The sequence below is a fragment of the Mixophyes fleayi genome, chromosome 7 (genome assembly GCF_038048845.1).
Source record: "Mixophyes fleayi isolate aMixFle1 chromosome 7, aMixFle1.hap1, whole genome shotgun sequence".
In the NCBI taxonomy this organism is placed as follows: domain Eukaryota; kingdom Metazoa; phylum Chordata; class Amphibia; order Anura; family Limnodynastidae; genus Mixophyes; species Mixophyes fleayi.
The window spans coordinates 151,241,724-151,254,128 of NC_134408.1; the positions used below are offsets into that span (position 1 = coordinate 151,241,724).

Here is a 12,405-nt window from a genome sequence, read left to right on the forward strand (position 1 = left end):
CTGTTTTCCTGACTACTTTGCCTTCTTCAGACCCCTGATCCCGGCCTACAGCTGACCACCCGTTCCATCCTCGTGGCTCCTGCCTCCTGTTCCAGCTGCGCTACGGCCACCATAGATAAACCTTTACTACGCTGAGCTTAATAACTTGGGGCAATCAAGTACCTGTGCGCATACTCAGCTCTACTGGAAGGGCAGCTGCTAAAGGTGACCACCTCATTACCTATTATTCTAAAAGTTTATCTTGGTAGCCTGTAGACATAACACTGAGTTGCTCTGCAGGATCTTGACAAATGCTACTACCCCGTGACAATGACTCCCAGAGCAGGCGGACACTTTCCTGTACAAACGTGAACTAGGATTGCTGTTATTAACGAGAGATTTACAAGTTCAAGAACATTCAACTGCCAGCAAAAGGGTGAACAAATGTCATTTGGGGAATTGCAATAATCTATGTGTTCCACATGATCTCAATTTGTGTAAGTGCAAATATTCTTCTGCTCACTTACATACCCAACCTTCAATCTAGAGAATAGATGTATCCGGATCAAGTATGCCACAATAATAGTCATGGGGTAAATGTATCAATATGCGGGTTCTTCAACACCCGCGTGTTCAGCCTCTTCCGCGATTAAATTTCAAGCGGCGCTGCATTGTAAAGGGAAGTCAGCGCCGCTTGAAATTTAATCGCGGAAGAGGCTGAACACTCGGGTGTTGAAGAACCCGCATATTGATACATTTACCCCATGATCTGCAAAACTGCACCCATCCTCAACTTAGGAGTAAGCACAGTAGGAAGATACAGTTTACCTTCTAGCTCATAACTTATTTGCAGAGTAAAAACTGCCCAGTATTTGCTGCAGGAAAATTCAGCTTTATTTTCTCTGTGCGCCTTTCTTTTACAGTATTGTTTTTTTATGTGCAAATTTCAGCCTGGGGTTGCTTCTAACTCTAAACCAGAACTGCACCATACACAGCTAAACGCAGCAATGTCCAATTCATGGTCATACTTAAAGGACACTTACTACAACCCACGGTATGTGGAGGAAACGGCAGGGAATGTACAGTAAGGGCGCAGCTAACTCGAGCGTACACAACCGCGTCCAATTCAAGCTTTGGGCATCCCAAAGTTCCTTGTTTTTCTGCTACCAGCTACAGGGCTAGTCTAAGTGCTGAGTACCAGTGATGACGGATGTGTAACCATGCTAGAACATGTGTTTGTAATCAAAATACATTTTATGTACAATAGACATTAACAACATCCTAATAAATGTATTTCATGGAGAAAAATAATTATTTTAAAAAAAAGCAACACTTCTTTTACATCTGTTTTATCATTATTGCCTATATTATTAACAGGTGGAATTAATTGAATATTTAACTTTTCTGTGCGCTCTTTTGCAAATTTATATTGCACATAGGTGTTGGACGTCTCCTGGTGTGTGTTGTGTAGTACAGCTGAGCAGACCTACACCCGAATTCATCAGCACATGTATATTCAGATCCGCTCCTGAATTTGGGCATATGCCCGAATTCCGTGCGTTTTAAAACAAGCACACATTACGCTCAGTATGTGTGCACTGATGAACCAAGGCACGCATGTATGATACAGTCCATTCGCAATGTTCACTGACCAGTGCCCACATACTTTGTATTTACCTGGATCAGCCAATCACAGAAGTCCTCACATCAATATAGTTGAACCCTTTGTGGCTAAGGCGAAGTCCGCATTATGCATTTACAAACCTTTGTTTGCCTTTATTATTATAGTTACAGACTACCCCTAATTTATAGCGACAGTCCTAAATTTTAAAGATTTGTTCTTAAACATGTTTTGCGCCTGGAATTGTCTCTATTTTGTAATATTGTGTAACTATCCAGCACAGGATCTGTTATACTGTATTTTAGATGCCATTCTCACTGTCTGTTCTTATTCCCCTGAGCTCTATAGTTAGTATTTATTGAAGAGCATTATCTTAAATACAAAAATGTAACATCGTAACCAAGTGCAATAAACCCATTGTGACGAGTATTGTACAATCCCTGGTTCTCTTAGACCACGGATGCTCAGTCTTATTTCCTCTTGAAAAAAAATGTTCACCAGGATTTGTTTGGTGCACCCACATCTAGTGAGGAGATTACTAACATTCAGATTTATTTAACTTAATCAACTGTTATATATGGTAATCGATTAAAACAGCTGACGATATTTACAATTAACAGTACATTTCCAGTCAGTTTTAATACATACTATATGTAGAATTATAGTTTCACTTTAATAGCAGGTTAATTCCAAAACTGAACCTATCATGTTTCTCATTCTTAATGGAGACAGCACAACATCCTGACTAATAATCTGGGAGAAATATGACACCACATCAGCCAGTTCTGTTAACACTTGTTGACAAAAGAGAGAAATGTTCTTGTGTTCACATTCAATGACCAGAGACTTAATACATTGTAGCAGCCTGTATGTAACACTATTGCTGCATTCCAATCCACGCTGCGTATCTGCTTCTCCAGAAAGCACCCCATACGGACAGGTTATGGCCCTTCAGGCAGCTGGCAGATGTACAAACAGGGGGGGCAGGGACTGGACTATATCAAATGAGTGATGAAATCCGCTTAATGACTTTTCAAATTATCTGAACATCCCCCAACCCAAAACAACTTGTCCCTGCCAGAGATCTTTGCATGATTTGCTGACAATTTATATTATAGATAGATAAATATGAGATAGATAGATATGAGATAGATAGATATGAGATAGATAGATAGATAGATAGATATGAGATAGATAAATAGATATGAGATAGATAGATAGATATGACGTAAATATCTGATAAATAGGGGAAATATTCAGGGCCCTCTTAAGACCATCTTGGGCCCCCGGGCACAGCAGTGCACCGGGGCCCCTATATATACAAAAAAAATAAATGATTATATATGTGGGCCCTGCAGCCCAGGGGGGCCTGTCGGAGGCAGCAAAAAAACCCCAAAAACCTGTAAAAAAAAAAAAAGACGCTGGCGATCTGGCTCCCTCCATGGTCTCCTCCTCCACCGCGCTCCGCAATGGATGTCGGGCGGGCGTGATGACGTCACGCCCGACATGCACTGTGAGCGCCGTACGGAAGAGGAGACCAGGGAGGGAGCCGGATCGCCAGCTGACCGCAAGGTAAGTATTGTTTTTGTTTTTTTTTCCAGGTTTTTTTTTTTTTTTTTGCTGCCTCTGACGGGCCCCCCTGGGCTGCAGGGCCCCCGGGCACCTGCCCATTGTGCCCAATGGGAAAGACGGCCCTGGGAATATTTATCAAAGACATTCGTCATTGTAATCCCCCTAAAACAGCAGTTTTCGGGAGAAAGCTGTATAGTAAGTTATCCCCTTATTTTATGACAGGACTTTCCCTGTCACTTTGAATGCAAAAGCAACCCCCATAGGTTTTTATCAGGACTGCTATTTTGCACCATTTAACAAGTTCCAAAAATCAAACATGTTCAGAACTCGTGCCCGATGGCTCACACCATCTGAAGATGACATTAGCCTTTGAAGCGTATGGGGAGAGCATTGCGGTAAAGGAATATTCAGATCCCTCACCGCTTCTTGGGGCTTATTTATCAATCACATTTTTTATTAAAATCCCAGCCGGTTATGGTGACTGCTGTCCCAGCAGAATATATTTAACAAATGCTCACGACCATTGTGATAAGGAATGAAAATGATTGCGGCAAAAAAGTAGTATATAATAAATATGCTCCATAACTGGAAGGTCCAGTGCTAAGCGATGCTACAATTATTTCCTCTGGCGTTAATGTTATTCTTCCGCTCGTGCACCAGGTCTTATGCCGCTGTACAAATGCCGTGTGTTGCAAACAATAGCACCAGGTGTGAGCTGCGTGAGGAGTTACCAGAGCAATATTGATGTTAAACAATCGCTGGATCTATTAAACAACCCTTAAAATATAATAGATGATGAGTAATATTCCTGCAGGCTTTCCTCCTTAGTGTGAATTCAGCATACGCTGCTATTCATGGGGTTTCCGAAGTATCAGATTGACATGAAAACACCTTTATCCTAGCATCACTTGCTGAGTGTGTGACTGACCACAGCCCTTGTGGATGATTTGTGCGAGTGTTGTGTGTCGCAGATATAATCAGCTTCAATGTATCCCCAGCCCTATAACGTGACAGCCCACAGGCAGATTACTTTTCCCATGACAAGGACCTAAAGGTAACAACTTGTAACAAAGCTTGTGAACAGGATCTGCAGCTTCCTCTCCCAGAGCTGCGGTGCTCGTAGATTATACAGGGGACATTCACAGTTACATGTTGACTTCTCAGTTTATTGAAAAATATTGAAAGGTTCAGGGGGTCACATTTCATATCTATACATTATTGTTATAATCACGCTGCAGTAAAAAAAAGAATGTATCATTTGCATTTGTGTCTATTAATGTGACGCAGCAAGATTAGTTTGGGTTTTTTCACGCCCATAGTGGCGACTGAGAAATTTAGATACAACTTAAGGACTCATTTAAAGGTGCAAGCCCTTTGAAAAATGAGGTGTGCTTTTTTTTTACATAAGTCACTCTGGTTACCAGTGAGAAGACAATGATTTTTTTTATCTCAGGGTTTTGATTACAGCTGCTATCAATGATCTCTTGTTTGTTACCTAAGTACCATGGCAACCACAGTCACATGACATAGGATGTAAACAACAGAGATACTTTGGAATGTTCATAGTATAAAACCTTGACAGCTCTCTTTACTCTATTATCATGTGACCAACGAGGTGCTTCCTGACTCACTGGCTCACTGCTTTTGCACCCATATAAATCTGCTTAAAGTGTAACCTTGAAACAAACCTATAGCATCCCAAACCTCTTTGATAATAAGCGAATACAAATTAATCAAGCTGTAATCTTGTAATCAAACTTATATTAAGTCATTCAAAGATATAAATGTTAATATTTCGCGGGACATCTCATATTTAGAAAGCTGTAGAAAGATTTAGGGGCACATTTATCAAGCATCGGCAAAACTGAAATATAGTTATCAATCCTTATTGCATGGATAAGGATTGATCTATTTCTCAAATTTATGAAAAACCGATCACAGAAACAGCAGATAAACTGCTGTTTCTGTGATAAAAAAAATTTACACTTACCCCGCCTCTTCGGAACGCGATGTCCTCCTGGTCCTTTTCAGTTGCAGAGCGAGCGGTGAGTGACAGGGAGGGATCATGTGATCCCACCACACATGCGCTGTCCAGCTCTGCTCTTCGGAGCAGAGCTGTCAGCACTGAAAACTTTCAATCATGATAATGTACGCCAGCTTCAGACAAGTTTCCGAAAAAAATGTTTTTTGGGACTTGTTAGATTGCGGCCAGAGCAGTCACCATACTGTTGAATGCTGACTGCTCGCAAAAACGAAGAGGAGTGCAAAGCAGCAAATATCCATGATATCTGCTGCGATGCACCTTTAATAAGTTTGCGGAGGACACATCGGGACCTGATTTCCACGGTAAGTGCACGATAGTGCACTATCGTGCTTTCTTAAATATGCCCGTTAGCCACAAGTGATAACTAGCTCATAAAATCAAACACCAGGGGTATATTTTATAAACCGCAGGTTTAAAAAAGTAGAGAAGTTGCCTATAGCAACCATTCAGATTCTAGTTGTTATTTTGTAGAATGTACTAAATCAATGATAACTAGAATCTGATTGGTTGCAAAATCTACACTTTTTCAAACTTCTAGTTTATTAAATATACCCCCAGTATTTCTCATAATTTTGCAAGTTACACTTATTCTGCTAGAACATTATAGTGAGTTTCACCATGGGCCCGATTCATTAAGGAGAGAAAAGCAAGTAACTTTGCACCTTTGCAAAACCATTTTGCATTGGAGGGGGAGGTAAATGTAAAATGTGGGGACAGATGTATAGTTGGGGTAGGGCATGTCCTAGATCAATGTTAAATTTCAGTATAAAAATAAAGCTATCAAGTATTTGTGTGTACAGTCATGGCCACAAGTTTTGAGAATGACAAGTATTGGTTTTCACAAAGTTTGCTGTTATGGTATACCGAAGTAAAATTATAAGCATTTCATAAGTGTCAAAGGCTTTTATTGACAATTACATTAAGTTTAGGCAAAGAGTCAATATTTGCAGTGTTGACTCTTCTTTTTGAAGACCTCTGCAGTTCGCCCTGGTAGCTGTCAATCAACTTCTGGGCCACATACTGACTGATGACCGCCCATTCTTGTCTAATCAATGCTTGGAGTTTGTCAGAATTTGTGGGGGGTTTTTTGTCCACCGCCTCTTGAGGATTGACCACAAGTTCTCAATGGGATTAAGGTCTGGGGAGTTTTCTGGCCAAGGTCCCAAAATTTCAATGTTTTGATCCCCGAGCCACTTATCACTTTTGCCTTATGACAAGGTGCTCCATCATGCTGGAGAAGGCATTGTTCATCACCAAACTGTTCTTGGATGGTTGGGAGAAGTTGCTTCTGGAGGATGTTTTGGTACCATTCTTTATTCATGGCTGTGTTCTTAGGCAAAATTGTGAGTGAGCCCACTCCCTTTGCTGAGAATCAACCCCACACATGGATGGTCTCAGACTGCTTTACTGTTGGGATGACACAGGACTGATGGTAACACTCACCTTTCCTTCTCCAGACAAGCGTTTTTCCAAATGCCCCAAACAATCTGAAAAGGGATTCATCAGAGAAAATGACTTTACCCCAGTCCACAGCAGTCCAATCCCTGTACCTTTTGCAGAATATCAGTCTGTCCCTGATTTTTTTTCCTGGAAAGAAGTGGCTTCTTTGCTGGCCTTCTTGACACCAGGCCATCCTCCAAAAGTTTTCGCCTCAATGTGCTTGCAGATGCATTCACACCTGCCTGCTGCCATTCCTGAGCAAGCTCTGCTCTAGTGGTTCCCGATCCTGCAGCTAAATCAACTTTAGGAGACTGTACTGGCACTTGCTGGACGTTCTTGGGCGCCCTGAAGCCTTCCTCACAACTATTGAACCTCTCTCCTTGAAGTTCTTGATGATCCAATAAATGGTTGCTTTAGGTGCAATCTTGCTAGCAGCAATATCCTTGCCTGTGAAGTCCATTTTGTGCAAAGCAATGATGACTGCACGTGTTTCCTTGCAGATAACCATGGTTAACACAGGAAGAACAATGATTTCAAGCACCACCCTCCTTTTAAAGCTTCCAGTCTGTTATTCCAACTCAGTCAGCATGACAGAGTGATCTCCAGCCTTGTCCTCATCAACACTCTCACCTGTCTTAACGAGAGAATCACTGACCTGATGTCAACGGGTCTTTTTGTGGCAGGGCTGAAATGCAGTGTAAATGTTGTTTTTGGGATAAAGTTCATTGTCATGACAAAGAGGGACTTTGAAATTAATTGCAATTCATCTGATCACTCTTCATGACATTTATGGAGTATATGCAAATTACCATCATAAAAACTGAAGCAGCAGACATTGTAAAAAATAATACTTGTGTCATTCTCAAAACTTTTGGCCATGACTGTACATGGAAAAGCAGCTAGTATTTCCCTTATGTGCAAAATAAAAAGCTACTTTGCACTTGCGTTGTAACATGATTTGCCCAGAAGAAAATTTACTCTTTTTTTGGCCTTAATGAATCATATTGTATATTGACTTTTAATTGCTCTTTTTGTATGTTTGAGAACATATATTTCTGCAGTTTTGTTTGTATACCCTCTTAATTTTGTACTGTTGAACTGTATATGTATTGTTTAATTATTTTTTCTTGGTTTTCTTCAATAAAAAAAGTTTAGATTAAAAAAGAGAGAGTATCCAAATTAATTGTGAAGTTAATTCAGAAAGAAATGACTGTAAAGATTATTTATGAATGTGCAACACATGCACATCTTCTATTGGCCCAAATACACATTCCTAGGAAAACGCCCACAGGAAATCAATCACAAAATATCACTATAAAGTTCAGTCTGTCACTTTCAGGATCACCCCTTTCATTCATTTAAACTTTTCACTTGTTTTCCTAAAATACCTCTCGTTCTAGCCTCATTTACATCTTATATTCATCACGAGACTGGGGGAACATTGGTGCAGGCATACCACCCAACATTTAGAATCACGAAACCAGGAACAAAATAGGCACCACCCTCAATTCTGCTCAAACTCTGCGCACAGATTCACCAATTTAGGTAAAACCCCACCAACTTTTTCTTAAGCCCACCTTTTTTGCAGCTCGTGAATCGCAATGTCCCAGGAAATTGGGACAGTTGAGAGGTATGCTTATGTCTACTTCATTTGTCACATGACCATAGCCCTCACAAAACCCTTTTCTTCCCCCCATCAAAAGAAGCCACATTCTCCAACCATGCAGGTTCTGCAACTTAAGTGTGCAAAACAGTTTGTGCCCACATGAATATCCGTGCAAATAAACAGGGATATTGCAATATTTAGTAAACAGGATATGGCTTCAGGTGGCCCAATGAGTAACCCAACCTTCCTCTAACTACACCAGCAGTGTCCTAACCAGAGGGCGATGCTACCATTAGGCAGTTGCTTAGGGTGACAATGGTTAGGGGTGCCTATGCCACTGAATTAGTGACATAATGTGCTTTTAATGCCCCCACATGGAGTGCTGGCCACCGCAAATACCTGCTGCACTTTAAAGTAGTTCAGAGTCTTAACGTTGCAATGACATTGAATTATCCTCCTTATTTCTCATAGGACCTGCAGGCACATTATGCCCATATGTGAATGGGGTGTGATAGTCATGGGGTAATGGTCATAGTGTGGTCAGCAAGCACACCCCACCCTCTCGACGTGTCTCTGATATAAGGGGCTCTTTACTATATTGGCTGTATCGCTCAGCCCAGTTTTGGAGGAAATGTTGGATATTTTGCCAGACTCTGCTAACGTGTAGTAGATTTATAAAGTACATGGCTTAACTGCACTGTATGTAGTTCAAGAAATTACCGGTATCTGTTCAATTTCAGATCAGTTTATATTGTGACTTTTATGTGCATGTAAACTTTAACATATTGTTTTGCATTTAAAAAACAAAAACAACATCTTTGTTACCCCTTACTTCCTAAACGCCTGCAGTTCTTATAGTTCCTGCAAATAGGTTATGACAGGAACTTCTTTCCTCACTAATGACCATATGAACAAACGTTGATTATGGAACAACTGGACAAGATGTATTTACTCTGTCCCCACCCAGGACGTCTCCCTACCACATGTATTTCTCTGTGTCTCTCCCAAAGTCTACCCCCTCCCCCTGTTCCCATCTGACACAAATACAGGTGCAATTCCTCAGAGTCTGTATCCTGGATGGGGTAACCAAATATTGCAATATACCTGGTTATTTGCAAGGATTAGGGAAATAATATAGCATTAGTCACATTTGCAGCTATTTGCAATATTTTGCATTATTGCTGTTAATAATACTAGAGATTTTGTTTTACTTAATTGTCATTCAAGTAGCTAGAAAATTAAATTAATGTGCAAAGAGTAAATAATCTGTCAAATATGCTGGGATGACAGGTGAAACGACTATTCAGGAAGAAAAATGTTACTTAAATCCAAAAAAGATTGACATGCACTTTGTATAGATGTAAATTGTGTACTGTTCTGTGGAAATGAAAAGATATATAATATATAACATGGTGTAATGTGTTTAGGTGAGCAGAGAAAGATGGCAGCATTTGTGGATGAGCAGAAGTTGGCACCATCAGAGGAGAGGAGCTGACTGGAGTGAAGGTATGGAGGGAGCGCGGCTATTTTCACTCTGCAAAAGGATATGAATTTTGCACCAGCTCATGACTGGCAGAGGTAGGATCTTGTCCTATACATTTATCAGGACCTATTTTAAGCCGTCATGTTCTACTTCAGTGGAGAATCATATTTCTAGGCGCACACTAAGCAATGGACACATGTAATACACACAGTCCCGGTGTCCCCTCACTCTCAGGACACATGTAATACACACAGTCCCGTGTCTCCTCACTCTCAGGACACATGTAATACACACAGTCCCGTGTCTCCTCACTCTCAGGACACATGTAATACACACAGTCCCGTGTCTCCTCACTCTCAGGACACATGTAATACACACAGTCCCGTGTCTCCTCACTCTCAGGACACATGTAATACACACAGTCCCGTGTCTCCTCACTCTCAGGACACATGTAATACAGACAGTCCCGGTGTCCCCTCACTCTCAGGACACATGTAATACAGACAGTCCCTGTGTCCTCTCACTCTCAGGACACATGTAATACAGACAGTCCCGATGTCCCCTCACTCTCAGGACACATGTAATACAGACAGTCCCGATGTCCTCACTCTCAGCACACATGTAATACAGACAGTCCTGGTGGCCCCTCACTCTCAGGACACGTGTAATACAGACAGTTCCGGTGTCCCCTCACTCTCAGGACACATGTAATACAGACAGTCCCGGTGTCCCCTCACTCTCAGGACACATGTAATGCAGACATTCCTGGTGTCCCCTCAGTCTCAGGTCACATGTAATGCAGACAGTCCTGGTGTCCCCTCACTCTCGGGACACATGTAATACAGACAGTCCCGATGTCCCCTCACTCTCAGGACACATGTAATACAGACTCCCAATGTCCCCTCACTCTCAGGACACATGTAATACAGACAGTCCTGGTGTCCCCTCACTCTCAGGACACATGTAATACAGACAGTCCCGATGTCCCCTCACTCTCAGGACACGTGTAATACAGACAGTCCCGATGTCCCCTCACTCTCAGGACACGTGTAATACAGACAGTCCCGATGTCCCCTCACTCTCAGGACACATGTAATACAGACAGTCCTGGTGTCCCCTCACTCTCAGGACACATGTAATACAGACAGTCCCGATGTCCCCTCACTCTCAGGACACGTGTAATACAGACAGTCCCGATGTCCCCTCACTCTCAGGACACATGTAATGCAGACATTCCTGGTGTCCCCTCAGTCTCAGGACACATGTAATACAGACAGTCCCGGTGTCCCCTCACTCTCAGGACACATGTAATGCAGACATTCCTGGTGTCCCCTCAGTCTCAGGACACATGTAATACAGACAGTCCCGGTGTCCCCTCACTCTTAGGACATGTGTAATACACACAGTTTCTTCACACACTCCAAAACCATACTAGTAGGTTAATTGGCTGCTATCATATTGACCCTAGTCTCTGTCTGTGTGTGTGTGTATGTTAGGGAATTTAGACTTACCTCCAATGGGGCAGGGACTGATGTGAGTGAGTTCTCTGAATTAGTGGCGCTATATAAATAGATGATGATGATGATGTTCATTTTGCATCTTGCCTTGGAGTTTTATGAGCCACCCCGGGGTTATTGTGAGTAAATCTACTCTAAGTTAGTAAGGTTGTATCCATGAAGCAATGGCCAATTTCCCCCTCATTAATTGTTTTGACTGTGTAAATCAGATATAAGGAACCTGCGCCTGCAGACTGACCAGGACTGCTAATTCCACATTCGATGGGAGAGCAAAAGTGACACCACACCAAATGCTGGCTATGTTGTTTTGTACCATAGGTGGTTTCCTATGTTGCTTAATGGATAATATGTACTTTGTATGGAGGATGTATTGTTAGTGTCAGTACTAGAATGCTGTTGTACCTTCCTCTCATTTGTATACTTGAGCCTCTGACATTAGGCAGAAAATGCAAAACAGAAAGGGAAAGAAACAGATTAGAAACGTAGCAATAAGAAGACAGGTTCACTTTAAGAGAGATATATAAACCTGTATTCCCTGGGTAAAGTCTTCCCTGTTTAAGGCTCCAGGAAGATCTTCGGTGAGTCAGGTGGGGCTGGGAACAGGACCTGTCGGGGCAGCGTGAGGTCACCTGTGTCAGAATGGAGCCATTGTTCCCCTCATGTCACTTGCTGCAATCAGATCAGGTTGAGTAAAAAGTACAGAGAAATAGTATCCTCATTGGCATAAGGAGCGGGAGCGGTGAGCCGGTACCTATGGTGGCTGATCGGACGCACCTCAGCTGATCCTCCTCATTATCAGTTCATACCTTACACCGTGGGTAGGATATCTCTGCGTCCAGGTCTATATCGGTCACATGGAGCACACCCTAATGCTTGTATAAGTCTATCTTGTGCGCAACTGTGAAAGGTTTATTTTACACTTATGTCCAACTCTGTCCAGGATCTTAGCACTGGAAAACACCCTTTATCTCATTGAAATACTCCTGTCACACAAAAGATCTGGCTAGTAAGGCTCAGCCCGCTCACCCGGCTCACCCATGCGTCGTTCACCACTTAGCAAGCAGTACCCCATCTAGTCTGAGAACGCAAGCAGGCCGGTCTTACTCATTGCCAACACTAAACAACCAGAGATATAGGGCTTGT

At 42.1% G+C, this 12,405-nt stretch overlaps 1 protein-coding gene across 3 annotated transcripts in view; it reads left to right on the forward strand.

The window, feature by feature from the left end:
• Nucleotides 1–12,405, forward strand: part of ADCY5 (adenylate cyclase 5) — a 334,525-nt gene that overhangs the window by 47,539 nt on the left and 274,581 nt on the right. For 2 of the 3 annotated variants that reach the window (XM_075181155.1, XM_075181153.1), the window contains one exon: nucleotides 9,690–9,768. The gene's annotated coding sequence lies outside the window, so the exon portion shown is untranslated. Of the gene's footprint in view, nucleotides 1–9,689; nucleotides 9,841–12,405 lie in introns of all 3 variants that reach the window. The other variant, XM_075181154.1, reaches the window with a different exon arrangement.